Source organism: Maylandia zebra, unplaced genomic scaffold (genome assembly GCF_041146795.1).
Source record: "Maylandia zebra isolate NMK-2024a unplaced genomic scaffold, Mzebra_GT3a scaffold11, whole genome shotgun sequence".
NCBI classification, from domain to species: domain Eukaryota; kingdom Metazoa; phylum Chordata; class Actinopteri; order Cichliformes; family Cichlidae; genus Maylandia; species Maylandia zebra.
Genome location: NW_027490041.1, coordinates 2,179,732 through 2,206,053, shown reverse-complemented (window position 1 = coordinate 2,206,053; position 26,322 = coordinate 2,179,732). Strand labels below are relative to the sequence as shown.

The 26,322-nt window shown below is 40.4% G+C and overlaps 1 protein-coding gene and 1 long non-coding RNA gene across 2 annotated transcripts in view; both read right to left on the bottom strand.

The window, feature by feature from the left end:
• Positions 1 to 12,806, bottom strand: part of LOC112432912 (protein NLRC3-like) — a 414,611-nt gene extending 401,805 nt beyond the window's left edge. The window contains exon 1 of the mRNA XM_076881291.1: positions 12,747 to 12,806. The gene's annotated coding sequence lies outside the window, so the exon portion shown is untranslated. The remainder of the gene's footprint in view (positions 1 to 12,746) is intronic.
• Positions 12,807 to 15,556: 2,750 nt separating this feature from the next.
• LOC143415909 (uncharacterized) lies at positions 15,557 to 15,906 on the bottom strand. Its single transcript, XR_013096337.1, has 2 exons — positions 15,742 to 15,906; positions 15,557 to 15,594 (listed from the first exon to the last, which is right to left on the bottom strand). It is a non-coding gene; the product is annotated as an uncharacterized LOC143415909 (long non-coding RNA).
• Positions 15,907 to 26,322: the final 10,416 nt, after the last annotated feature.

Here is a 26,322-nt window from a genome sequence, read left to right as displayed (position 1 = left end):
TCTGCACTGCATCATCCATCAGCAGGTCCTTTGCAGCAAATGCCTGAAGTTTGACAATGTGATGTCTATTGTTGTGAAATGCATCAACCAAATCAGATCCAGGGGCTTAAAGCACCGAAGGTTCTGTGCTTTTTTAGAGGAAATGGAGTCAGAATATGGGGATGTGCTCGACTTCACTGAGGTACGTTGGCTCAGCAGGGGAAATGTATTAAAGAGACTTTTTGAGTTGAGAGCAGAAGTGAAGCCTTCATGGAGAAGGATGGAGTTAGTGTTCCTGTGCTAACTGATCCCAAATGGCTCATGGACTCAGCTTTTCTTGTTGATATGACACATGAGCTTAATGTACTGAACAAGACGTTACAAGGCCAGGGGCAACTTGTCAGTGCTGCCTATGACAACGTGAGAGCATTCTCCACAAAACTGGCGCTCTGGAAAGCTCAGCTCTCTCAGACAAACCTTTGCCATTTCCCAGCATGCAAGGCACTCGTGGATGCAGGCACACCATTCAGTGCTGACGAGTATGTTGATGTCATTTTGAGGCTACAGGAGGAATTTGATCACAGATTTGCTGACTTCAAGACACACAGAGCCACTTTTCACATTTTTGCGGACCCCTTCTCCTTTGATGTGCAAGATGCCCCTTCTGTGCTTCAAATGGAGCTCATTGAGCTGCAGTGCAACTCTGAACTCAAAGCAAAGTTCAGGGAGGTGAGTGGAAAAGCAGACAAGCTTGGACAATTTTTGAGAGACTTGAGCCCTAGTTTCCCTCGGCTTTCCCGAATGTTCAAGTGGACCATGTGCCTTTTTGGTAGCACATACTTGTGCCAAAAGCTCTTCTCCACTTTGAACTTCAATAAGTCCAAGTACAGGTCCAGACTTACGGATGATCATCTTCAAGACATACTGAGGGCCGCAACTGCTTCCTCCCTCAGGCCAAATCTGGCTCGGCTATGCGAGAGGAAACGCTGCCAGGTCTCTAGCAGCAAGGAGTAGGCAAGAGAAGCCATGTTCAGAAGAACAGTTCATTTTCTACAGTGTTCCATTCATGTTCAGAAGAAGGTTATAGAACTGTTAATACAGACATTTCAATCTAAACACAGCAGATATAGAAGACTGAGAAAAACACACAAGTTCACTGACTAAAAATATCTTATTATTATTTTATTTATGTATTACAGATTGATTTATTTTCTTATTAATTCTTAATTTGTTTATTCATTTTTCATATTTTGTGTTAAAAAATAAAAATAAAGAGATTTGAGAAGATTGGAATTTTTTAACCATGCCTTTCTTGTAGAAAACCTAATGCGGCCCAGCCTCACCCAGACTCTGCCTGCAGCAGCCCCCAGCTAAATTGAGTTTGAGACCCCTGTCCTACACCATAAATCAGTAAGAGAGGGTACGACCTCTCTCATGGCCCCAAGTGGTGTGTGCATGCCAGAGCACTCTGGAAGGCACACAGAGTCTTTACAGACTACTCAGGATTGAACCTCTATCATCATGCAATCAATTATACAACTCTAAGCATATATGAGTAAATATTTCTAAGCATAAATGACAATCAACAATATAAACCTTACAGCTGGTTTTAATAACAGAATTCATTTGTTTCTCAAACGAGAAAGAGCTATCGAGAAACACTCCTAAATCTTTAGTTCTTAACTTTTCCAGTGGGCCAAGGTCAACATTATCTGCTAATGCTAAATAGGCTGCCGTTATTAACTAATGCTAATTTGATGTGAATTAGCATTATGCACTAATGCTAACACTTTTTAACAATGTGAGTAGCTAATGCTAACACTATTTCCCTTAACTTTATAACATTGTGAACGGCTAATGCTAACACTCTTTTCCCTAGCATTACAACATCTGAGCTGCTAATGCTAAGTAGGCCGCCATTAGCACCTACGTCTATCCATCCATCCATCCATTCGCTTCCGCTTATCCTTTTCAGGGTCGCGGGGGGCGCTGGAGCCTATCCCAGCTGTCATAGGGCGAAAGGCGGGGTACACCCTGGACAGGTCGCCAGTCTGTCGCAGGGCTAACACACAGGGACAGACAACCATTCACACTCACATTCACTCGCACATTCACACCTAGTGGCAATTTGGATTATCCAATTAACCTATCCCCACAAGCTGCATGTCTTTGGACGGTGGGAGGAAGCCAGAGTACCCGGAGGGAACCCACGCAAACACGGGGAGAACATGCAAACTCCACACAGAAAGACCCCGGCCTGATGGTGGAATTGAACTCAGGACCTTCTTGCTGTGCGGCAACAGTGCTAACCATCGTGCCACCGTGCTGCCCACCTACGTCTAATTTAAGGCAAATACGCATTAGAACCTAATGCTCATATCATTTTCCTTTGCTTTATAGCAATGTGAGCAGCTACTGCTAAATAGCATTAGCTAATAACAGCAGTCTAATTTAATGCAAGTTAGCATCATTTGCATTATAACGATGTGAGGAGTTAATGCTAAGTATGCTGCCATTAGTGGCTAATTCTAATTAGGGGTGAATAATTATTACAAGCTAATGCTAATATCGTTTTCTCTTCCCTTTTAACAATGTGAGCAGCTAGTGCTAGGTAGGCTGAAGCTAGCAGCTAATGCTAAAGCTAAAGATAATTTGATGTGAATTAGCATTACATTAGTGAGGAGTTAATGCTAAGTAGACTGCCATTAGCAGGTAATGCTAATTTAAGGTTAATAGGAATTGGCATCTAATGCTAATACCATATTTTCTTGCTTTAACCCTTTAAAACTGGTCAGAGTGGGCACACTCCGTTTTGCGCAACTATTTTTAAATCCCGGTAGCACTGTAATCACGTGAGCTAGCGCAATAATTTTTTTTGCATATGAAACCTGAGGAGTTGTATTTACATCTTATGCCATCAGCTTGTCCTAGGTTACAGTTTCCTTCCACATATGCTTAGGACTCATATTGCTCTGCTGGAAATAGTTTATTTTGATGCATATGCTGTTATTTTGCAAATTTGCAGTATAATATTTATTTTCGTTTTTCCTGCAGTATATAAAAATTGGTGTATTTCAAAAATAAAACTATGAAGGCACTCAAAATAAATTTCCTGAGGTGGGAAACTATTTTGTGCAACTTTTTTGTATTTACAGTTTTGAGGGATAAGCCTCTTAAATTTCTCTAACTAGAAATATATGTTAAAAAAACAAAAACGATTTTCAATTTTTTTGTAGTTTATTGCACTTTTTTGCAATTTATGTAATTACTATGCACTTAATACATACATATTATTAAAATTTAGGCTGTAATGGTTGTATTGATGTATAGCAACTTGAAATGCTCCCAAAAATGGCTCTACAGCATGTAAAAATATAATATAAGCTCTGGCGGACTTGGTTCTATGGTAGGTCTTAAAGGGTTAAATCAATATCAGTAGCTAATCCGATTGCTCAGTCTGACGTCAGGTGAAGTCATTTTTATGCATTTAAGAGCTGTGTTGAATTCAACATTACAAACTGAACATTAGAACTATCCTCTTCTCCAGGATTTTCCTGATTTAACATTTCAATATGACATTTCCAGCGCTTTGTTTTCTCTGCTCACAGACAAAACAGATACACGCATGTATATACAGCCCACGTCCAGCTCTGCATGCACTCCTGCTCCATTTCTATAGAGAATAAACAACGTAACACAATCATTCTCCATTGTTTTCAACTCAACCAGCTGCATTTAATGAAGGAGTTTGAATTTACTTTACAACAGCTGCTGTTATTTCCTGTCTGCATTCATGTTCTTAACTGTACTCCACACATTCTGAACTGGTGTACCGTAATTGTCGGGCTATAAGCCGCTACTTTTTGCACAAGCTTTGAGCCCTGCGGCTTTTAGTCAGGTGCGGCTTTTCTATGGATTGTCCATGAGCGGATTTGTTTTGTTTGTTCCGCTGTTGTACGGCACTACGTTGCCTGGCGGAAGGATCGGGGTTCAAGAGTGGTATGTTGGTCACATGTCCATCCGTCAGGCAACGTAGTGCAGTACGAGGTAGCGCGAAAAACAAACTTCAAAGTAGCGCTACCCGTTCAGCTGGAGGCCTGGATGATGAGCGGCGATAAACTTGCAAAAAGCAAGTTATGCCCAACTCCACCATTGGATTCTGACAGCGTGGAAAAGTGTGAAAACATCCACGATCACCAACAGATTTCGAAGGGCTGAATGCTGCATGATGGAGAGGAGGACACCGCCACGGCCCTTCTAAGGGTGTTCGACTCTGACACTGACAACGAGGATTTCTTTGGTTTTGAAAGTGACAACGAAGGAAAGAAGCTGAGAGTGGATGACGAAGCCACCCTGAGCCTGTTTGTTTCCGACACTGGAGGAGAGGACTTTGGTGGTATTAGTGCGCAGGAAGATGGTGAATGACTGACTTTTCTTCTTGTTAAAGCCGTGTCACTGCACCTGAGCCTAAAAGGTAGTCCGAATCAATTGTTCTGGTGTGCTGTAGGTTATTGTTATGTACTACATTTGTTACTCATTTATGAAGCACAGTACATGTTTTGTACTTGTAATTACCGCTACTTGTACATATACCTAAAAAGTTATGCAAATATGTACCCATAACTTGTTTTTCAAAATATTAATAAAAGGGGTGTGTCTCCAAACAGCCATCTCTTTCCTGACAATTCGCTTTGTGCATATTCTCTTACATATGATAAGTCAACATTGAAACACCTGCGGCTTTTAGTCAGGTGCGGCAAATGTATGTACAAAACAGGATTTTCCCCTGATTTTAGCTTGTGCGGCTAATATTCAGGTGCGCTCTGTAGTCTGGGAAATACGGTAGTTCTTCCTAAAGTACTGCAGTATTCCTGCCAGTACATCCTTTTAGTTTTCCTAACTGTTTCCTCTGATGCTCGTTGCTATTCTTTCCTCAATGCAAATTCATGCTAAGCTCCTTCATATCCATCCCTGTTTCTAAACCTGTAATAATTGCTTTAATGTGTCTTTGGCCTAATTATGAGTCTGTCCATATGTTTGTAGTTCCCCACTTGCTTTGGTTTCTTAGCTCTGATTCTCTCAAATTTATCCTTGAAATCATTTACTGGCATCTCTCCCTCTCACTCCCACTATCCCCAGAACACCAGAGTATTCATCTCCTGGTTTATCCTATGGCCTCTTTGCATTTTCTCCAATCATCCCTGTTTCTAGAGTCTCACCCCATCTGCAGGCAGTCCAAGAGAAACTGCCTCTGCCATTTTCTTCTTCTTAATCTTTGATTTTTCTCTTCACTTTCTCCATTGGGTCTTCTTAGACGCACTTTCCAGAAAGCAGCAACATTTTTTGTGCCCCATTTTTCAAATTGTGCATCTTACTTCAGCTTAATGTGTTTCCTGTTTTGTTTTTACACAGGTCATGTAAAAGAAATCCTACCAGAGGCTCGACAAAGCTGAACTGAAAGACAGCACAGGCAATAAATCAGAGCAGCACAGAACTTAAGCTCATGGTCCATAGAAGCTGGGCTCTACAGGTGTACCAGGACAAGCTTAGTGTAAGTCCCTCGAAAAAGTTTCACTTGTGCTGTTTCGGTGTAAATTACTGGTTTGTTTGAACAATTTCATCAGCTGAACCATAAATACTCCAAAACAATTTCTTTGTGACTCAGTGTGATTTTTCATTTTGTAATATTAGCATGTCAAACTCTACATTCTCTACACAGATGAGAAATGAAGTGTATTTAATAATAAAAGTTATCTCTCAGAGACAAAGTTAGTGTCTCATTCAGGTCTGTATCTGAGTAGCCTCAGACACATGCAGTGCTCATATTTTCTGTTTTGTGTGTCACTCAGACCTCTTCCTGACAGGGGCAGCAATTTCATTTAAAGTCCCATTCACTGATACAGGCTGCTGGAGCTCCAACCAGGAGGGTACACACATGATCCAGGGAAAAAAATTATATATGGTCTCTTAGATAAATATTAAGAGGTCCTGTGTTTTACTAAAAAATCAAAGTAGTAAAACACAGGACCTTTGGGTTAGATATAAGGTGATTTGACAAATCATGTCTGTTGTAAATGAGTAAGCCATTTATCGACCTGACTCAGGTTTTAAATCATCATCAGAAAAGACTGAATCCTGACCTGAGAATTGTACACTTTGGACTCTCCACTGCAGAAAATAGAAGCTTCAGTCCTGAATCCTGCAGGTTGTTGTTACCCAGATCCAGCTCTGTCAGACGGGAGGACTGGGAGCTCAGGACTGAGGACAGAGCTTCACAGCTTCTGTCTGACAGGTTACAGCCACTCAGTCTGAAGAAAGGATGACAAGAAGACATGAAACACTTGTGTTAAAGTATATTCATGGTGCCATGAGGAGCTACTACATTTACAATATTTCAACACTGTTTCAGGACATGCTGGAATCCTTATTGCCTCATGTTACAAAAGACAAATGTGGCAGTTTACTGTGACTTGGATGGATTCATTAAAAAAACAAAACATAAACACTGTTAATTTTTTCCAAATGAAATTGATTAAATGATGTTAATTGATGAAAAAAAATCGATATCGCTTGATCTGACCTCAGTGTTTCCAGTTTGCAGTATTGACTCTTCATCCCAGCAGACAGAAGCTTCACTCCTGAATCCTGCAGGTTGTTGTTACCCAGGTCCAGCTCTGTCAGATGGGAGGACTGGGAGCTCAGGACTGAGGACAGAGCTTCACAGCTTCTGTCTGACAGGTTACAGCCACTCAGTCTGAAATCAAGGTGGAAGGGAGACAAGATCAACCAAACAAATCAGAGCTTTATTGCTTTTTTTATTGTTTTTAAGCAGAAATCAGTGAGGTGCTGGTAGATTCTGTTCTTTTGGTTTATTACCCAACAACACACACATACACTAATATTTGTGACTTTTGTAATAGTAGCATTTACAATGCAAAGCAACAGCGATCACAGATTGAAGGGGCCTGAATAAAACTACAATGCAGTGATTTTTAAGATGACCTGTTCTTCCAATTTCCAACAACAGATTTCTCCAACCTTACAGTTAAAAATAATTCTTTATCTCATACTGAATCTTGGTGCACCTCCCCCCAGTTTATTAAAATGAAGAGGTACTGAAGTTGCTGTAAGTGATGTGTGATGCCACTGATTTCCTTTCTGATCCAATACAAAGTAAAATTCAGGCTGGTATCTGCGATACTGATGAAAACTATTCCTTCAGAATCAATACAAGACATCATAAGAAAATATGATGTTTTGTATAACATAAAAAGCCTGAATTTTAAAATATTCAGTTAATAATCAAAAACAGATGTGACTGAAAATAATAAAACTGAGAAACATTTTATGGCCATTCGATCCTTTTACAACCATTGCAAGAGCTTGGTTGGCATAGCCGGCAATACGTTGGATAGTAATAAGTCCGGTGGGTGATGGGCTCCACCAGGGCTGCCCTTAGTCACCGATTCTGTTCATAAATTTTATGTTTAAAGGCTGTATCAAAAGTTCATTCAAGTTACTATACAACTACGCTGTCTCATGGTTTTAGGACATGGATCTGTCATGGAAGAAATCTATGACCACTTTTAATCAACATTTTAAAAATAAACATGATCACAGATTTACTCACAGAGCCTTGTTGGAGGCTTTGACCACTGGCAGCAGCCTCAGAAGAGCCTCCTCTGAAGCAGAGTATTTCTTCAGGTCAAACACATCCAGATCTTCTTCTGATGACAGTAAGATGAAGACCAGAGCTGACCACTGAGCAGGAGACAGTTCACCTGTGGAGAGACTTCCTGATCTCAGGGACTGTTGGATCTCCTCCACTAGAGAACAATCATTCAGTTCATTCAGACAGTGGATCAGATTGATGCTTTTCTCTGCAGACAGATTCTCACTGAGCTTCTTCTTGATGTACTGGACTGTTTCCTGATTGGTCTGTGAGCTACTTCCTGTCTGTGTCAGCAGACCTCGTAGGAGAGTCTGATTGGTCTGCAGTGAAAGACCCAGGAGGAAGCGGAGGAACAAGTCCAGGTGTCCATTTGGACTCTGTAAGGCCTTGTTCACAGCACTCTGGTGGAGAGATTGAAGTTTTAGTTTGTTAAATAGTTTAGACCATGTAGAGGTTGTTTGTTGTTGTTCCAGCAGATTGAGTCCAGAGTTGATGAAGGTCAGATGGACATGAAGAGCAGCCAGAAACTCCTGAACACTCAGATGGATGAAGCAGAACACCTTGTCCTGGTACAGTCCTCTCTCCTCTTTAAAGATCTGTGTGAACACTCCTGAGTACACTGAGGCTGCTCTGATATCGATGCCACACTCTGTCAGGTCTGATTCATAGAAGATCAGGTTTCCTTTCTGCAGCTGATCAAAAGCCAGTTTTCCCAGAGACTCCATCATCTTCCTGCTCTCTGGACTCCAGTGTGGATCTGTCTCAGCTCCTCCATCATACTTGACCTTCTTCACTTTGGCCTGAACCACCAGGAAGTGGATGTACATCTCAGTCAGGGTCTTGGGCAGCTGTCCTCCCTCTCTGGTTTCCAGCACATCCTCCAGAACTGTAGCAGTGATCCAGCAGAAGACTGGGATGTGGCACATGATGTGGAGGCTTCGTGATGTCTTGATGTGGGAGATGATCCTGCTGGCCTGCTTCTTATCTCTGAATCTCTTCCTGAAGTACTCCTCCTTCTGTGGGTCAGTGAACCCTCTGACCTCTGTCACCATGCCAACACAGTCAGGAGGGATCTGATTGGCTGCTGCAGGTCGTGTGGTTATCCAGAGGCGAGCAGAGGGAAGCAGTTTCCCCCTGATGAGGTTTATCAGCAGCACATCCACTGAGGTGGACTTTCTAGGGTCAGTTAGGATTGTAGTTTTGTGGAAGTCCAGAGGAAGTCGACACTCATCCAGACCATCAAAGATGAACACAACCTGGAAGTCTTCAAAGCTGCAGATTCCTGCTTCTTTGGTTTCAGTAAAGAAGTGATGAACAAGTCCCACCAAGCTGAACTTTTCCTCTTTCAGCACATTCAGCTCTCTGAAAGTGAATGGAAATATGAACTGGATGTCCTGGTTGGCTTTGTCTTCAGCCCAGTCCAGGCTGTATTTCTGTGTTAAGACTGTTTTCCCAATGCCAGCCACTCCCTTTGTCAGCACTGTTCTGATTGGTTCGTCTCTTCCAGGTGAGGCTTTAAAGATGTCTTCTTGTCTGATGGTTGTTTCTGGTCTGTCTGGTTTCCTGGATGCTGTTTCAATCTGTCTGACCTCATGTTCATCATTGACCTCTGCAGTCCCTCCCTCTGTGATGTAGAGCTCTGTGTAGATCTGATTCAGGAGGGTTGGGTTTCCTGCTTTAGCGATGCCCTCAAACACACACTGGAACTTCTTCTTCAGGGTGGATTTAAGGTTACGATGACAAACTGCAGCTTGAAGTTCTGAATGAGAAGAAAAATAAACACTCAATTCCAAAAAGAACTAATCTTTAAAACATGTTGCTCCATCTTCCATCTCTGGAAAATGTCTCATTTATCCAGCAGCTTAAATCTTTAGATAAATCCTCTTACGTCTCTGCAGACGGTCAGCCAGCTCCTCCTGCTTCATTCTCCTCAGGAAGTCCACTGTGATCTTCACAAACGCCTCTCTGCTGCTGCTCCTCTGACTCTCTAAGCATTCTGGGTAATCTGGACTCAGAACCTTCTGGATCTTCTTCAGCTCGTTCTTCACAAAAGTGATGATGTTGTCCTCCAGCAGCTGGAACAGAATATTTATGAATGAGCCAATCAGAGTGAAATCATGGAGCCAAACATCAGATCCATGTTGGACACACTGACGATCCACTGGTCTACAAAGAGCAGCATGGAGATGACTGTGAACAGAACAGATGTAACAGTAGTTGTTGTACATGTACAGACCATAAATATGGAGTCCAGCTGTGTTTGATGCTGCTGGGCAGACTGACCACTGGGAACCTCTGAGCTCTGCTGGTCCACTCTGTGGAGGAACCATGAAGGATTAGATCAACACAGGATAAAGATCCAGGAGTTTCTGCTCAAATAACTTCATCTGAATCAAGTCTGTCAAGTTTTAAACTCTCAGATTGTGAACATATCAGTAATTTTCAGTCTGTTTTCATGGACGTCCTTTCAGTGGTGATGTCAGGGATGATTTTGAAGAAGCTCATCAAACTGAACCATCAGCAGATCACTGCTCCAAAACCAGAACATGATCCGAGTCTCCCTCCACCACCAGAACACCAGCTTTACTAACGTGGTAGATCAGTGTAGTACAGATCAATAACTGATGAGTCATTTGATCAAAATCACTGAGTGCTTCACGTCTGACCCTCTGATGCTTCTGTGGACATTTTGCATATTTAATGAATGTCTGACAGTTTTACATTCATTCTATGAACACAGTGGAAATGTTGTGTTATAGTCTCCATGTTGTTTCCAGCATCATAAATTCTTAAGTTCAGAAAATTAGATTCTTTCTTCACAGCTGAAAAACAACAACATTTATTCTCTATTGAAATCTGCATCGTCCACTCCAAAGGTCACAATCTGAAGGTAACATCTGGTTTTGTTCCCTGTGGTTAACTCTGAGCATCAGTATGGTGGGATTTATCCACTACATCCACACCACTGTGGTTCAGTGTTGTCCTGATGGAGTAACAGCAGCCAGTATGATCCAGGCTTTAGCTGCTGGGTCTCTGTGTGACCTCTCAGACTGTTTAACAGATCAGACACAAAGAGAATCAGAGCAGCTCTGTTCTTTAAAGACAAACATGAACCCACTCAGGTCACACTTTCCCCACAGATATGAGCATCACTGTCCTCAAACAGCAAATGACCAAGTCGAACATTTGGATCTTTTCTCTTTCATTGTTTTCTTTTTAATGAATCTTTGTAACAATCTGAGGATGTTTCAGGTCATATTTATCCAGGAAACACAAACATGTAAAGGAGTCATCACAGCTCTCTGACCTCGTTGCTCCAGGTTCACCACTGAAGGCTGGAGGGTGATCTTTGGACCGGTCACTCCTCACAGACGGACAGCTGGACCCTGCAGACTCTGCTCTGTCCTCCTCTTCCTCCATCATCATCTTCAGTCAGTCTGAGAGGTAAACCACAAACACTCAGTGAGTTCACATTAACAGGAGGAACTGAGTTACAGTCGCTGACCTCTGACCTGTCATGTGACCATGAAACCAGGTCAATATGTCTGTAGGTTCAGTCATCCAGGTCATGTGATCTAAGGAGCTTGGAGAGAAAAGAGACGTCTTTAAGTTTCTGGAAGACGTTTCATCTGAGAAGCTTCTTCAGCTCTACAACCAAACGGTGGAGAGTCCCAGATATTTAAACCTGAGAGGGAAAGAAAGCATGTCGCTGACCCACCACTGATGTTATTTCAAGGAGGAAACTGAGAGCCTTTGCACCAGGAGCACAAACATCAGCTCCAGCAATGATCCACTGATGTGTTTTTATTCCATGTATGAATGTTGTTATTGACAGAGATGACGTTTGTGTGTCAGTGATGCAGTGACTGTTGTTGTTACCTGTACAGGCTGGTTAGACTCTATGAAACAGATCATACAGATCTCTGCATGTTAGAAGAGACTATTAAAGGTCATGAATGAGACAAAGGCAGGGAGGCGTCCTTTACAGCTAAACAGCAGAGTGAGAGAACAGCCAGCACCTCTACATTTATCACATTATACAGCACATGTATGATACTGACAGGGATGAGAAGAATTTAGTGATTCTGATCCCATCATTGATATTACTTATTGATTCTCAGTAGCTCTGCTCTGACAGTCACCACCATCACTGAGCAGCATATCAAAGACATTTGTGCACATTAACTGCATGTTGTGGCTCAAATGTTTGTGCATGTTGGAGGCATTTCCTCTTTGTTGTGATCAGTGTTGGTCATTACTCAAAACAGTCATTATTACACATATTACACAGAACACTTTAATTAAAAGTAATGGAGTACGTTACTTCATTACTCCTCATAACATTACTTTGATGTTAAAATGAACAAATGAGCATGTAACAACATAAAGCTGAGGTACAGCCCCACACACCAACACAGATCCTGATGAGGTCACGTGATGTTTCTCTGAGTGTTTATGAACACAAATCAAAGATGAAACAGCACAAAGACACTTCAAAGTGATTCTACTGTAGAAACATGAACAGGTAGAAACCTGCAGCCTGACTGCTCATCACTTTGTTACCTGTTCAAGTTCAGCAGCAGCAGCTCACTTTATCACGGTGCTGGTCTGGGGTCAGTGTTTACTCAGCTTTACGTCACTCTGGGTTCTTGGCTAGCTTAGTGTTAGCATGCTGTGTGCTAGCTTAGCGTCAGAGCTCTGCAGGTGTCTCGTGTGTAAATATTAATCACAGTGACAGTAAAGGAGGTAAAGGGCTGTGACGTCATCACGTACGCTGCGTCCTCTGTGGGCTCTGAGTGAACTCAAAGTACAAACTACAAGTACACAAACACGAACGTAGCTCAGAGTGGCGGACACACTCGGCCTCGTTGGTCCAGCTGTGAGTCCGTTACCGTGAACTATGGAGCGGCAGATTTGTGCTGAACTAAGCTGCACACAGCTGATGTTAGCCAGGAAACATTACACACTGACTTTAATGGAGAGACCGGAAATACAAACACACACAGTTTGTTGTGTGAAGAAATCAAACACGAGCTGAACAAACAGTAAAGTTCCTAAAGACAAACTGTTAAAGGAGGAAACAAAGCAAACTTACAGTTTCTTCACACACCAACAACAAGCTCCACTCCACGAAGTTCAGGAAGTGAAATTAAACTTTGAGCCTAATGCGGCGTTTGAGGACACTCGGGAACATCGTAACACTGTGCTGCGTTCAAATAAACCTCGGAAACTCCAAACCTCTGGCAGGCTGTGATTTATTTCTGCTGGTTTTCCTGTTTGAAGCACAAACATCCGTCATCACTTTGTTGTTGTTCTTCCTGCAGCGTTTAAATATTTCAGCACTGAACTGATGTTTCTTCAAAGCTCATTTCAACCTGTTGAAGTCATGAATGAAAGTGCAGACTGAGAGTGGCTCACATGATGTTTGAGGTGTGTCATGTGACATGTTCAGTATTGTCACACATGTCTAGATTATCCCTGATATCATAACTGCTCAAACACTGATGATTATATTTGAAGAATTATTCCTGATGGCAGCAAAGTTTGAATGGAGCTCTCTGTCTGTGCTGATTTGTCGCCCTCTGGAGGTCAAAGCACAAACTGCATGATGTCACTGTAACCACCACAGTGACAGGAAGTGTTTTTATGACTGAAACACTGAAATGATGCTAACGGCTGTCGTTAGGCTCACTGACAGCAGTGCTGATGTGTTCATGTCAAACACTGGCTCAGGTCAGACTCCTTCATCCTTCTCCAGCGTGAGGCCGCTCTCAGACCCACAGGAGCTCTGACCTTTGACCTCCTGACCCTAACCATTTTAGTCTTGTTGCATCTTTAAATGCAAATCCATCCAAACTGTAGCCGAGCAAAAGAAGCTGGAAGTTGTTCTATGAATGATGTTGTTGAAGGAGCTTGGAAAGAAAAGCGTCTGGACTTCTTTAAGTTGCTTGAAGATGGACATGGACGTCTTAACACCCACTCACATCCTGGGACATTTGATCACAGGAAATCACATGATAGCGTGGGGCTAGATCTCACAATGGGTTCACCCAAGACCTTGGCTGATTGAGACCCACACCCGTTTTCACAGAGGAGGAGGAGTTTCACATGCTGAACATGTGACAGCCTGGTTTAAAGGGACCAAAAGTAACTGGACACCTGATTCAGTTCAGGTTTATTCATCCGCTCCAAACCACAGCAGCAGTCACCTCCAGGGAACCAGCTGATCCATGTAACTGGGGACAGACCACAGCCCAGAGCACTGGTTCATGATGTGTTTGTGGACTGTAGGTTGTTTGGATAGAGATGAGATGTACTCAGCAGTCTGTCTCTAATGTTTAATGAAATGTTCTGAAGATGATAATAACTTGTGATTTTCTTTTGAATGAATCTTTAATCGTGTTGTAGGGCCTCTGACTCTCATGAAGATTTTCACATCAATGTGCTTTTCACAAAGATATTAACAATGAAAATGACGTGCAGCCCTGAACTACACTCAAAAAAATGAAACGTTGACTTTAATTAAAATTATTTTGTCAACAGGTTCCACGAAATTGCATTATGTTAGTTTAAAGCAAAAATCTTTAGTTCATCTAATTTAAAAAAAATACTTAAGATTAACAAGAGATATTTAAGACTAACTAAATCAAGTTATGTTGTATGAACATAGATGATTGTTAGATTATAATATTATTTTATGCCATGTTATACCCCTAATTAAAGATAGTGAATTATTATGTAGTTTTAGTTTGCATTATTCTCCTGAATTAGAAGAAGCTGATAACTATTGCATTAGTTAAACTGATTTGCATTAAAGTAGACTGCTGATTTATTGTGAATGAATGATATTGTTTTATGATGCATTATACTGCTGAGTTATAAGAAATACTGTTTGCAGAAAGTCATTGCCTTATTTGTCTGATTAGAAGAGAACATGCTGGAGTTTTCTGCCCCATCTCAGCAGGAGCAGATAAACAGGGAGCCAAGGTCGTAGCTTAGGCGCTGTGTGAGAGAAAGCATGTGAATGTTTAGGCTTTTATGATAAGGTGGAGGCACCAGAGGCTATAAGAGTTTGAGCAATGCTCCACCATTTTGAGATCTGAGGCTGTCTGCATCAGTGTCCATCTCCCACGTGTGTGATCATTAAAAATCATCGTTTGACTCAACCCGACCGGACCAGCGTTGTTATTGTGGTTTTTCTCTTGTCTCCATCCCCAAATATTTTGAACCTTAACAATGATATATTTACAGGTTAGACAGTTTAGATTAGTTACTTCAACACATTTCTTATTTGTGGCAGTAAAATGTTAAATTTAAGTTATATTAATTCAAATATTATATTTTCAGCCACCTTGTGCTTTACTAATTAGTTTTACATAAATCTATTTTGTCAACAGGTTCCACACAAATGAATTAAGTACATCCAACTTATTTTTTTAAATTTCTTTTATTGCCAACACATTCAGTGAGCATTTGTGTAAACCCAGTCCAAAATAAAACACAACAGCTCATTAGGGTTAGTAATTAACAGTATGTAGACAGATGCAACATCAAGATTTTAAATTAAATGTCTGTATCTGCCAGAAATAGAAGAAAAAAAACATTGAAGACCACATAACACATTGATAAGATGACACTCAATTTGGTAAAGTAAATCCGTTGGGCATCTTTCTTTGCCTTTAGACAATAATTCTGATGGCAAAAGAGCCAAACGGGACAGGCAAAAAAAAAAAAAAAAAGATAAGATGACACTTGAGTTATGCACATGTGATGCTAGTAAGGTCTGGAGTGTTTTTTCTTTTAGTGTCTGTACTGTTGTACCCAATGTGACCCAGTGTCCTATATTGAGATTCACAGCCAGCTAAACTCTCTCTTGCATCACTTCCTCCAAGGAACAGGCACGTGTTGTATTTGGACAGGATTTAATGCAAAAAAGTGTGAAACTGAAATGATACAGAATACAGAAATGTCACATAAACATTAGCTTGGGTTGAACTTAAGTGGACATATAAAACACATCAAAAGTTTCCAAATCACTTCAATAATGTCATATACCCTCTCTTAAAGGTAAACACAATTAAGAAACTTACTCATATTGCCACTCAAAGGGATTTAACGGAGTGGATGGCTTTGGATCGGAGGAAAACACACCATGTCTTGCTTCACTCATGAGCAAACACTTCCTATCACACTTCTTTTAGTGACTAATTGGCTCAACATAGCAAACTGTGCAAACCTGCGCCCCCTATAGGCCTGGAGAAATAACATACAAACAGTTCCAGTACAGTGTCTAAAATGAATAGCAAAGTAGCTATTTGCAATGATTGCTTAGGGTCAGTCCAGTAACACAACGCCAATGAAGTGCTTTCCTTTAACAATGCAAAGTGAAGTGTCCACCTCAACAGCCACAATTAAAAAAATTAATGTAATAATAATAACAATAATAATAATAAATAGTCCACTGATATTAGCAACCAAAGAAAATTATATCACCATCCCAAATAAAACTTTAATAAAACATGCCAACATTATGGTCTAACAATAAAACAGCTTGTCAGCGTTCGGTTTTTTGCAACAGCACAGCAGTAACCATTTAACACTTGCCACTGTCAACGTTTATTTTACCAGTGTTTGGGCAAAAAGCTTGAGTTGTAAACATTTTAACATGGAAACAATTGTTCGTCTTTAAAAGTCCGCAAAATATACATTCATCCTGTATTCCTAACTTACCCTTATTCTTAATATGTATCAAAATTTGGTTTAATACAGATAAAAAACTAAACTAAAATTACCAACCAATTATTCTTTGAAGAGGATGCTTGGGTCTTCATTCAGGTAAAAAGGTAGTGCCCTGAGGACACACTCCCTCCCCTTTTCAATAGTTTCCTTCTGCAGAGAGTGGCAGAGATACAGGAAGAGAGAACAGAAATACTTTAGGATGACACAAACTCACATTATACGCAAAATGAATGACATATCCACTGCACAGATAGACATGTACACAAGACCAACTAATCATCACATGGACATGAATAGTTAACCTGTTGGGCAGGGTTTCCACCACATTATATATGTCCTTTTTTCTTGAAGACTTTTATGAGCTGGTCACTGGTGTATTGGTCAAGTTGTGTAAAAAGCCTTGGAACAAGTGGAGCAGTAGTAACCCTCACATATTCTGCTTCCACCTGAAAACATATCAACAAACACAACATACTGTACTGTAAATATACATACTATATGTACACATATACATAGTTTATAACTAAAACTAAAGTAGAAAGACCTCATTAAAGCTATAATTTTAACACAAACATTTACACAAAATGCTAATGGAGCCATTACAGCTTTTATTGTTATTTATCAAGTTCCAAAAAATACTGATCACAGCTGATCTGAAAAGAATTTCATACCTCAGGCCCTTGAACTGCAACCTTTACAGTGGTTCAGATCTGGAGACGAAATAACAGGGGCATGGGATGGGTCACTAAAGAAAACTTAACTTATAAAACAGTTTTGTTTTTAAAAGTTCACATACCACATACAAGCTCAGCAGTACCACATACACCACATCAGTATAGGAGGGAGCAGGTAAAGGCAGGATCTGAGATTTATAAAGTAAAACAAGAAATTCATTACTTAATTTCAAGAAGCAAATTATTGTTTGAATTACAACTAAATAAAATACTACTCAGAAGAAAAGCAAGAGATTGACACTGCCATGTGCTAACTTTCTATAGAAGCAATTATCACCAGGTCTGTCCACTCATATGTCGTGAATAATTTTATTTAAAAACTTAAGTGTGTGATTTAACAAACTGTAATTTATAACTATGTTGATATGTATAACTCCGCTAGGAAACATGCTGTATTTACAGACCATTTTTACATAATACAGATTACTGATAGAGCATAACAATGGTGTCACAGTGGCTTTCGCCCTTGACTTTTTGGATTTTAAATGTCACTTTATGCTATCCTTGCTATCCTATTCGATATTTACGACTCTTGGACAGTAAAGGAATCCCAAGAAAGCAAATGAAAAAATAACCCCTTGAAAAAATAACCCCATGAACCCCTGTAGCTAATCCCTTAATAAAACAAAAAAACATGTCCAGGACCCAGTAAAACTAATGTAGAACAAGCGCACGCAAACGATATAACATGTCTTGTAAGACAAATGCAAAATTTAACCATGCTCGACATATAGATACTACACAACATAGTCAAAGAAAAAAATGGTCTTACCTCTCAAAGAAACAGCAGCTTGGCGCCAAAACAACGTTTTTAAGTTAAATTTGAAGTCTTGCGCATGAGCAGGCCCAAGCCGTGAAACCTTCTTGTTCTTCGCGGTTCATTACAACTGTTTTTGCATTACTGCCACCTTGTGGATATACAAGGTATATCGATCCTAATTGACTTGACTTAAATGTTATGCCATCAAGTAACACATTAGTATTATGTACGTTGAATAATAGACACAATTACATAGACTTGATTAGAAAAACATATGTTAACTTAACAAAAACATATATTTTAAGTAAAATGAAAATAAATAATTAATATACACTGAACAATCCACCTCATTCATTTTTTTGAGTGTACCACATTGGTGAGGAAATTCTGCTGAAAGCTGCAGAGAACAAGAACCTGATGTATAAGGGTTTTTAAAATAAACATCCTCCCAGATTTCCCTCCCTCTGTTGGAAACGCAGAGCCGCATTTGCAAATATGAGAGGAAGACTACGTGGGATGACCGGCGTCAGGTACAGACTGCTATACCCTGCAAAGCTGTTAGTGACCCATGGTGATGTGAGGAAAAGCTTTACCGATCCCAAAGAGACCGTAGACTACGCGGAGAAGCACCTCTCCCACCCACCTTCAAATGTATTAAAAGCAAGGATATATCTATATGTCTAACGCTGACACAGCACTGTGTTTCTTCTTTTCCCTTTATATTCCATGTAAAGGTGAATATGGAGCGTTTATGGAGCTCGTTCATTGACCAGCTGTCAGTTAGAAGGTAAGAGTTACTAGGTTAACAGAGGTTAGCAGTAACAGTACGGGGAAGTATATTGTGTTGTTCTTTTGTTGGTTTTTATTTTATCCTACTTTACTTTGTTATTTTGATTTTACCTGTTGTGAGTGCTTCCCGTAATTCTCCTTTTTCTTGCGCCGCTGCGGCCAGAGTTCACAACATTACATATTTTTGTATCTATAAACAGGAAGCTGACACTCTCCAGACTTTATCAAAGGTGTGAGCGTCACAGCAGAGGCCTTTGTGTCAACGTAGCTGAAGACAAAACACAGAAACACATGAAGGAGATTTTCCTGGCCTGGATTTTATACAAATATTCTGCAGTACATCAAAAATGAAAGAAAACCATTAGTCAACATATGAACATCACCTCTGAAGTTACAGAGCTTTGATTGGAGACACAGCTGAGCGTTTTGCATTTTGCATAATTAATTACATAATTAATTATGTAACCATAATTAAATGGTTACATCATCTTTAAAGTCCCCAGAGATCAGGAAAAGGGCCTGAGGGTGCTGTGTTTGGAGTCTGCTGGTTACAGTGTGCAGGACCTCACAGGCTGCTGCAGCGTTAGCAGAGGGCGGGACATACACAGCTATCATAATCACGTGTGTAAACTCTCGTGGTAGATAGTACGGTCTCATGCTAACCGCTAGCAGCTCAATGTCCTTACAGCATAGCGTCTCTTTGATAGAGAAATGCCCAGAGTTACACCATCTATCGTTCACAAACACAGCCAGACCCCCTCCTCCCTTCTTACCACTCTCCGCTGTTCTGTCATAAGAGGCTCAGCAGCTAAAGCAGCACACCTGGGTCTCCCAGACTATTAAAAGCAGCCCTTTGCTTCACCTGCTTCACTAAACATTATTATTTTAAGCAGAGTGGTGTGATTTATGTAGGCATTGCTGTGTGACAGGATGACTTTTCTTGCACACCCACCAAATGAGGGCGCACATGCTTCCACGCCCACTGGTGACTGCACACATCCTTTCAAGGAAGCATTTCATTCATCCCTAACAAATGGAACAAAACACTGTGCAGCGTGTTCAGGTTTGAACGTGGCCCTGGCCTCTCTCTGCATCCACCTGGCACATGCAACACACATCCACTCCCTGCTGAACTGCTTGTATTTGATGTGTTGAAGTTTTGGTAAAGTTTGAATAAATTCCACTTTATTTATAGGAACATTTCATCTGTGGACTCCTGCTTCCCCTCTCCTTGAGCCAGTTTGTGACGGGAACATGACATAAGAAAACTAATTTATCCCTTTTTGATTCTGTGTATCTGGCGCTCATCCAGTGAGTTCACACTTGGCAGAAACAGACTGAATTTGTCTGGAGAACTTTGGCTTCAGCCAAGTTAGATAAACACACTGTGTCTCTGTCAAAACAGCAGTGTAGTTGTGGCACCCCTGTGAGGGAATGACCACATGAATATTATTTTGTGTAAAACACTCATGTAACGGGACATTTTTCATTGCTATATGTATTTATTTTCAGTTTCTTTAAGAGGATAGAAAATCCATGTAACAGGGATTCATTTTATGTTAGAAAGCAGTGAGGGCGGAACTTTGGTGCTTGCTCCGGGGTTTCGGGGAGCAGTAAGTGGAGCCCACCTTCCGCTGCTTCCTCAGACACGTTCTGGAGGAAAGCAGAGACGCATCGTGTCTTCCTTACTCTGCTCTTCACCTGCTTTTACAGGTAACATATTTGTCATCGAGGTCTTCATCCTTGGGACCCGTAACATAGTAACTTCTTCACTGTTATACTTCTATAGTTTTCCCATTTTGTGAGCTGTGGATGTGGAAAGTGTCTCAGTGACACATCCACATGAAAACGGCGTTACCTTCGTTCATTTGCACGTCAAATGAACGAGCTGTTTGGACTTTAACGTCACAGCTGATGCTTCGATACTCGAACTCAAGAGTTCAGCTTCCACTCAGAGGTACAAGTACACACAGCAAAGATAAACGTGTACACAAGGTGGAACCCACAAGTGCACAGCTCCAACCAGAGATGGGCAGTAATCCGATTACTTTTTTCAAGAAACGAGTAAAGTGAGGGATTACTATTGCAAAAAAGGTAATTAGATTACTGTTACTTTCCCGTAAGCACGCTGCGTTACTGCGTTACTAAAACCGCAGCTGTGTGCAGATGAACAATGGATAATCTATCGAGTGTGGAGAGAGTGTGAGCGTGCAGCGTTTAAAGCGTGGAAGCACTGACCTTACTTTGAGTTTGACTCTGTAAAAAGTGACAAAAACATTAGCATCCGCTGTTCACTGCGTGGGAAGACAACATGCTCACTCACTATGTGTTAATGGGCATGCTTATTTACAGAGGTGTGGACTCGAGTCACATGACTTGGACTCGAGTCAGACTCGAGTCATTAATTTTATGACTTTAGACTTGACTTGAAAAAATGTTCTAAGACTTGTGACTTGACTTGGACTTTTACACCAATGACCTGGGACTTGAATTGGACTTGAACCGGTTTACTTGAAAAGACTTGATATTTCACCCCAAATATAAAATTTAACATGCATATTATATAGAGATTGAAAATGTGACGTCATTCACGGGTAGAACCGCAAAGGATTCTGGGAACTCGTGGCAAGCGGTACTAGCGCACGCAGGCTTTCAATTAAAATCAGTTATACAGCGATAAAAAGAAACACAAGAAGCTGTTGTATTATTAACTGCAATAGCCGGTCGCATGACAGCCACGGGAAGCCGACGGGTAAAGAGATCGGTTGTTATCGGATTACGTCGTTGAAGAGAAATTGTTCGAGCCATGTTTCCGAAGTAACAAAGAGGCGACAGATGGCCTGGATTGCAGCCATTCAAAGATCAAATATAACGTCCCAGAACACTCCAGCTCACAGGTTAGTCTGCTCCAAGCATTTCCACAAAGGTCAGTCTGCTGTTGTAGTTAATGCGTCATTTTTCTTAACATAATTGGTGATATAGGTTACAAGCAAGTCTGGCGCTGAACAGAAATTGTCGCGCTATGCTCCTTTATTTATTGTGTTTATTGTGCATAAATAGTGAATTGTCCTGACACAATATTGCGTTTCGCTTCTGTTATTATGTCACATTGACAAAAACATATACTTTTATTCACAGGATAAAACAGTTGTTTTGTATCACTAATTGTCCAGTACGATTACAGCATACAGTATTATTGTCACTGCTACATTTCTGTGATGCTACCAGAAATTATTTCCACTACTAATTAATTACCGTTGAGCTCAAAGGTCCTATTAATAAACTGTTAAGGAATGTGTATTTATGAAGACAATTTGTGAGACTGGTAAACTTATGATACGTACGATGGTCTTTCGTTCTACACGGTGCATTTCAAGGTCCTGCACCCATCCGTCGGTAAACTGTACCTGGGCTTGTTGCAGTGACCTGAAGTTACTAAACTTCATGAGTGTATGCGCTCACTCCAAGAACCGTATGATTATAAATATGCATATAAATATGCTACGATGAGATAGCTGACTTCATCTAACTAGCAAATGCTGTCCAGGCTACGTTGGTGATGCAGTTTTTTTTAATATGTATGATATTTTTGTCATGCGATTTTAAAGACGGTCCTACAACCGCATCCAAGAATAACATGCAGCTTATCTCAGAACTGTCGGTGAAAATTATTCTTGGAGCTAGGTTTAATTGAGCTGCATTTTAAAGAGGTGCAATTTCACAATTTGTGTATATTTTCTAAGTTCACTATTTTGTCATGTGTTGAGAAAAACAGATTTAAAAATTACATGGTCTAATATTTACATTTAGCATAACTGCAACATGCTTTTTTTCGTTTTTTTTTTTAAAGACTCGAAAGGACTTGAAATTCAAAATTTCAGACTTGTGACTTGACTCGGACTTTTACACCAGTGACTTGAGACTCGATTCTGACTTGCCTGACATTACTTGAGACTTGACTTGAGACTTGAGGATAAAGACTTGAGACTTACTCGAGACTTGCAAAACAATGACTTGGTCCCACCTCTGCTTATTTATAACTTTGATAAAATGTCATAAAAATAATTCCATGCCAGCTCACCATTGGTGATCAGGTAGTTTCTGTTCCAGTTCCAGTCCCATAAATCATGAAGCTTGCTGCCAGAAAAGCTTCAAATCTCCTTTGAAAGCTGTTTGTGGTCTTGATTGTGGGAGCTTCAGTTGTCTGACTCCAGCTGCCACACAGTGCTCACTGATATCATTTGCAAAAACCCCAGTGTGGCAATATTTATCAGTGAAGCAGAAATCAGGAAGTGACGACTTTTCTTTGAACATTTGCTAAGGCTAAGCTGTGCTTTCTACCACAGTTGGGAATTTCCTGGTTTACAACAAATTATTGTGTCAACACCGCATAAGATTTCAAACTACAGGAAAATCACTGGAGTTATAAGAGGCAGACAACGACACACACACCACATGCATGCTGTTGCTATTTATTGTGGATTAACCTGTCAAGGGCAAGAACAAAATAATTCTGCCTCAAATACAGGAAATCATAGCTTTCCTGTATTTCCTCCATTGTTGGCATGCTGGTTAGTGCTGTTGCTCCACAGTAAGAAGGTCCTGGGCTAAATTATCCATGAATGTAAACGGCTGTGTGTTTCTATCTGATAGACTGGTGAGCTGTCCAGGGTGTACCCTGCCTGGTAACCTATCACTTCAGGGTTATTTCCCAGCCCTGCTGCAACCAGGATAGAGATAGGAGGATGGTAGTTGTTGTAGACCCATTCAATTTCAATTGAAGGATTAAAATGTTCCAGGAGCTCAACTTACTCCATCTGAACATGTTTCAATCGTGTTTTATGAACACAACATGCAGCTTTACTGAATATGAAAAGGTTGTGTTGATTTAACTCAGTTGTTTAAGTTTCTGCCAAAGCAAAACCTTTGTGTGCAACCAGTGTCCACTATTGAATCAAGTAAATCCAACATGTTTTTGTCAGTGCAAAAGGAGTTACGGTGCCTGTATTCCTGCACAATATTGTCCCGGGAGGGAGGAAAACTTTCTGGTGAAGTTTTGGTTGATTTTTGGGTTTTGCTTGACACTAGGTTGATTTTATCAGTGAGGTTTGGATTGTTTTCTTTCTCTAAGAGAGAGAAAGATGGTTTTATGCTTGGACATGTTTGCAATGGGCCCCAGTATTTGTTACTTTATTAGTATTTTATTGGTTGCGTTTGTTTGTGCTTTTGTTACAGTGCACTGAGATAAGAACATCTGAGAGGTGTGATCCACCGGTGGTGATATTTTGGTATTTTGTGAGTTCCCGATTTAACAAATCAGCTCTTTAATCCAGACCTGAGAGGTTGAACTTTAAAGCGCTATAAAATATTCTTACTGGAAACAGTGGCAAAGTGTTTTTCTCCATGATTATAATGGGCTTGGGAGAAATTCACTTATATGGGACATTGATCACATGAGAAGTCCTGAGCCTAAAAGGATTGCAGCGAGTCAATCCAGTCCAAAAACAAGGAGCTGTTTTCCTTTAAAATGATGACGTCATCTTGCTGGTGATGGAGGCTCGAATAGGCTGCGCGTGAGACTCCATTATCAGCAATATCTGGTATGAATGTGTGTGGATGTATGCATGTGACTGGACTGTGACGGACTGACGACTAAAAGTTTAACTGACTTGATACTGAGACAAAAACGGTGCCGACTTTAGGATTAGTGAATGTCCACAACAATTCACCCAGCCTGTAGAAGAAGGGTGGAGGTTTTGTCTTGTTTTGTTGTTGCAGGAGCAGAAGGATGACAGAGACTAAAGGGGGAGGCTGTAGCTTCACATGAGTGTGAGCTGCAGACTGAACCCTTTGGTTGCTAATGTTGAGTCACTGATGTTTGCATTAAGAAAATTGTGTTTTATTAGCTGTGTTTTAATTAAGGTATCACATTATATTGTTGGGAATGTTAAATGCTAAAGTGAAGAAAAGCTTTGATTTCACTCATGACTGAACATGTTATTATTAACCATAGCAGGCCACTGTAAAGAGTCAATTAACTGTTATAGAGGAAAAAAAGGCCAAAAACTCTGTTAATACCTATGAATAACAGGCAATGATAGACTTGTCACATTCAAAATAGAGATATGTAATAACAAACACGGGTCCGTGTCATTTAGGTTCTCCATTGAAATAGTCAATCATTTAGAAAAGTAGAATATATATATATATATATGTCTCAACGCTGTTTCTCAATAATATTAAAAACCTAAAAACTATTGTTGTGGAAGATAGAAGTCACTGTGACAGCCCTCTGACTGTGGAGGACGTTTGTAATCCTATTTCTGCACTTAAGGCCAACAAATCTCCCGGCACAGATGGTTTAACTGCAGAGTTTTATGAATCATTTTCTAATCTCCTGGCTCCGTTCTTACTGCAGCTTTTCATAGGAAGTGTAGAGAATAACATCCTCCCTCCTACTCTTGCTCAGGGTCTCATAACACTTATTCCAAAGCCAAACAAAGACTTACTTCTTATTGATAATTGGAGACCCATCTGTCTGCTCAATGATGACTATGAGATTATGGCTTTAGTACTTGCTAACAGAATGAAAGAGTTCTTGGACACAATTATCGATGAGACACAATCAGGCTTTATGAGAAACAGACACCTTTCTAAGAACATGAGACTGGTTTTAGATCTACTTGATTACTCTGATTTGGTATCTGACTATAGCTTCATTCTCTTCCTGGATTTTTAAAAGGCTTTTGATACAATTGAACATCAATTTATTTTCCACTCTCTGGAAAAATTTGGCATTTTTCTGTAAAGCTATCAAAACCTTGTACACGAATGGCAATAGCTCAATTAAAATGATTAAGACTCCACCCCGAGATTTGACCTGTTATACAAGGAATCAGCACAGCTGATAAGGAGCTCATCATCAGCCAGCTAGCTGATGACACCACACTCTTCTTGAAGAATGCAAATCAAATCCGTCCAGCCCTTAGTGTTATTAGTGATTTCTCTGAGGCATCTGCTTTATGTCGAAATCTAAAAAATGTGAATTACTAGCAATTAAAGGCTGCACTGCAAATGCTCTCTGTAACATTTCTGTTAAACAAGAAGTCACATATCCAGGACTGTTAATATCCAAAGACCAAAAGTCAAGATGCTCGTCAAACTTGTCAAACAGTGTTGGGGAATTCTCAATGGTGCTTGGTGCCATACCCTAAGGGACTTTAATGTCACAGGAACTTGGTAACAGCAATAAGAGAATACGTAGTTTATTCCAAGAAGATATCATGTCTCTCCCATATATAGAATATCTTACTGGAACCGACATGTTCCAGATATCACCTGGAAGACAGTCTGGATGATCCCATAAATATCTAATTGTGAACAAGGTGAAGGAAATCTCATATAAAATTCTTCATAAATGTTACCCAGCCAGTCACTATATGGTAACATTTAAAAGAGACATAAATACTAATTGAACTTTCTGTGGGGATCATCCAGAAACTGTGGCACATCTCTTTTGGTTCCTCTACACAGAGATTCTGGAAGAATTTAGCAGTTTTGTTATTGTCTATAGTTTAAGGGAGTTTTCTTTACGATGGCAAAATGTTTTATTCTGTTTCTTTAAGTTCCCCAGGAAGAATGATAAATGT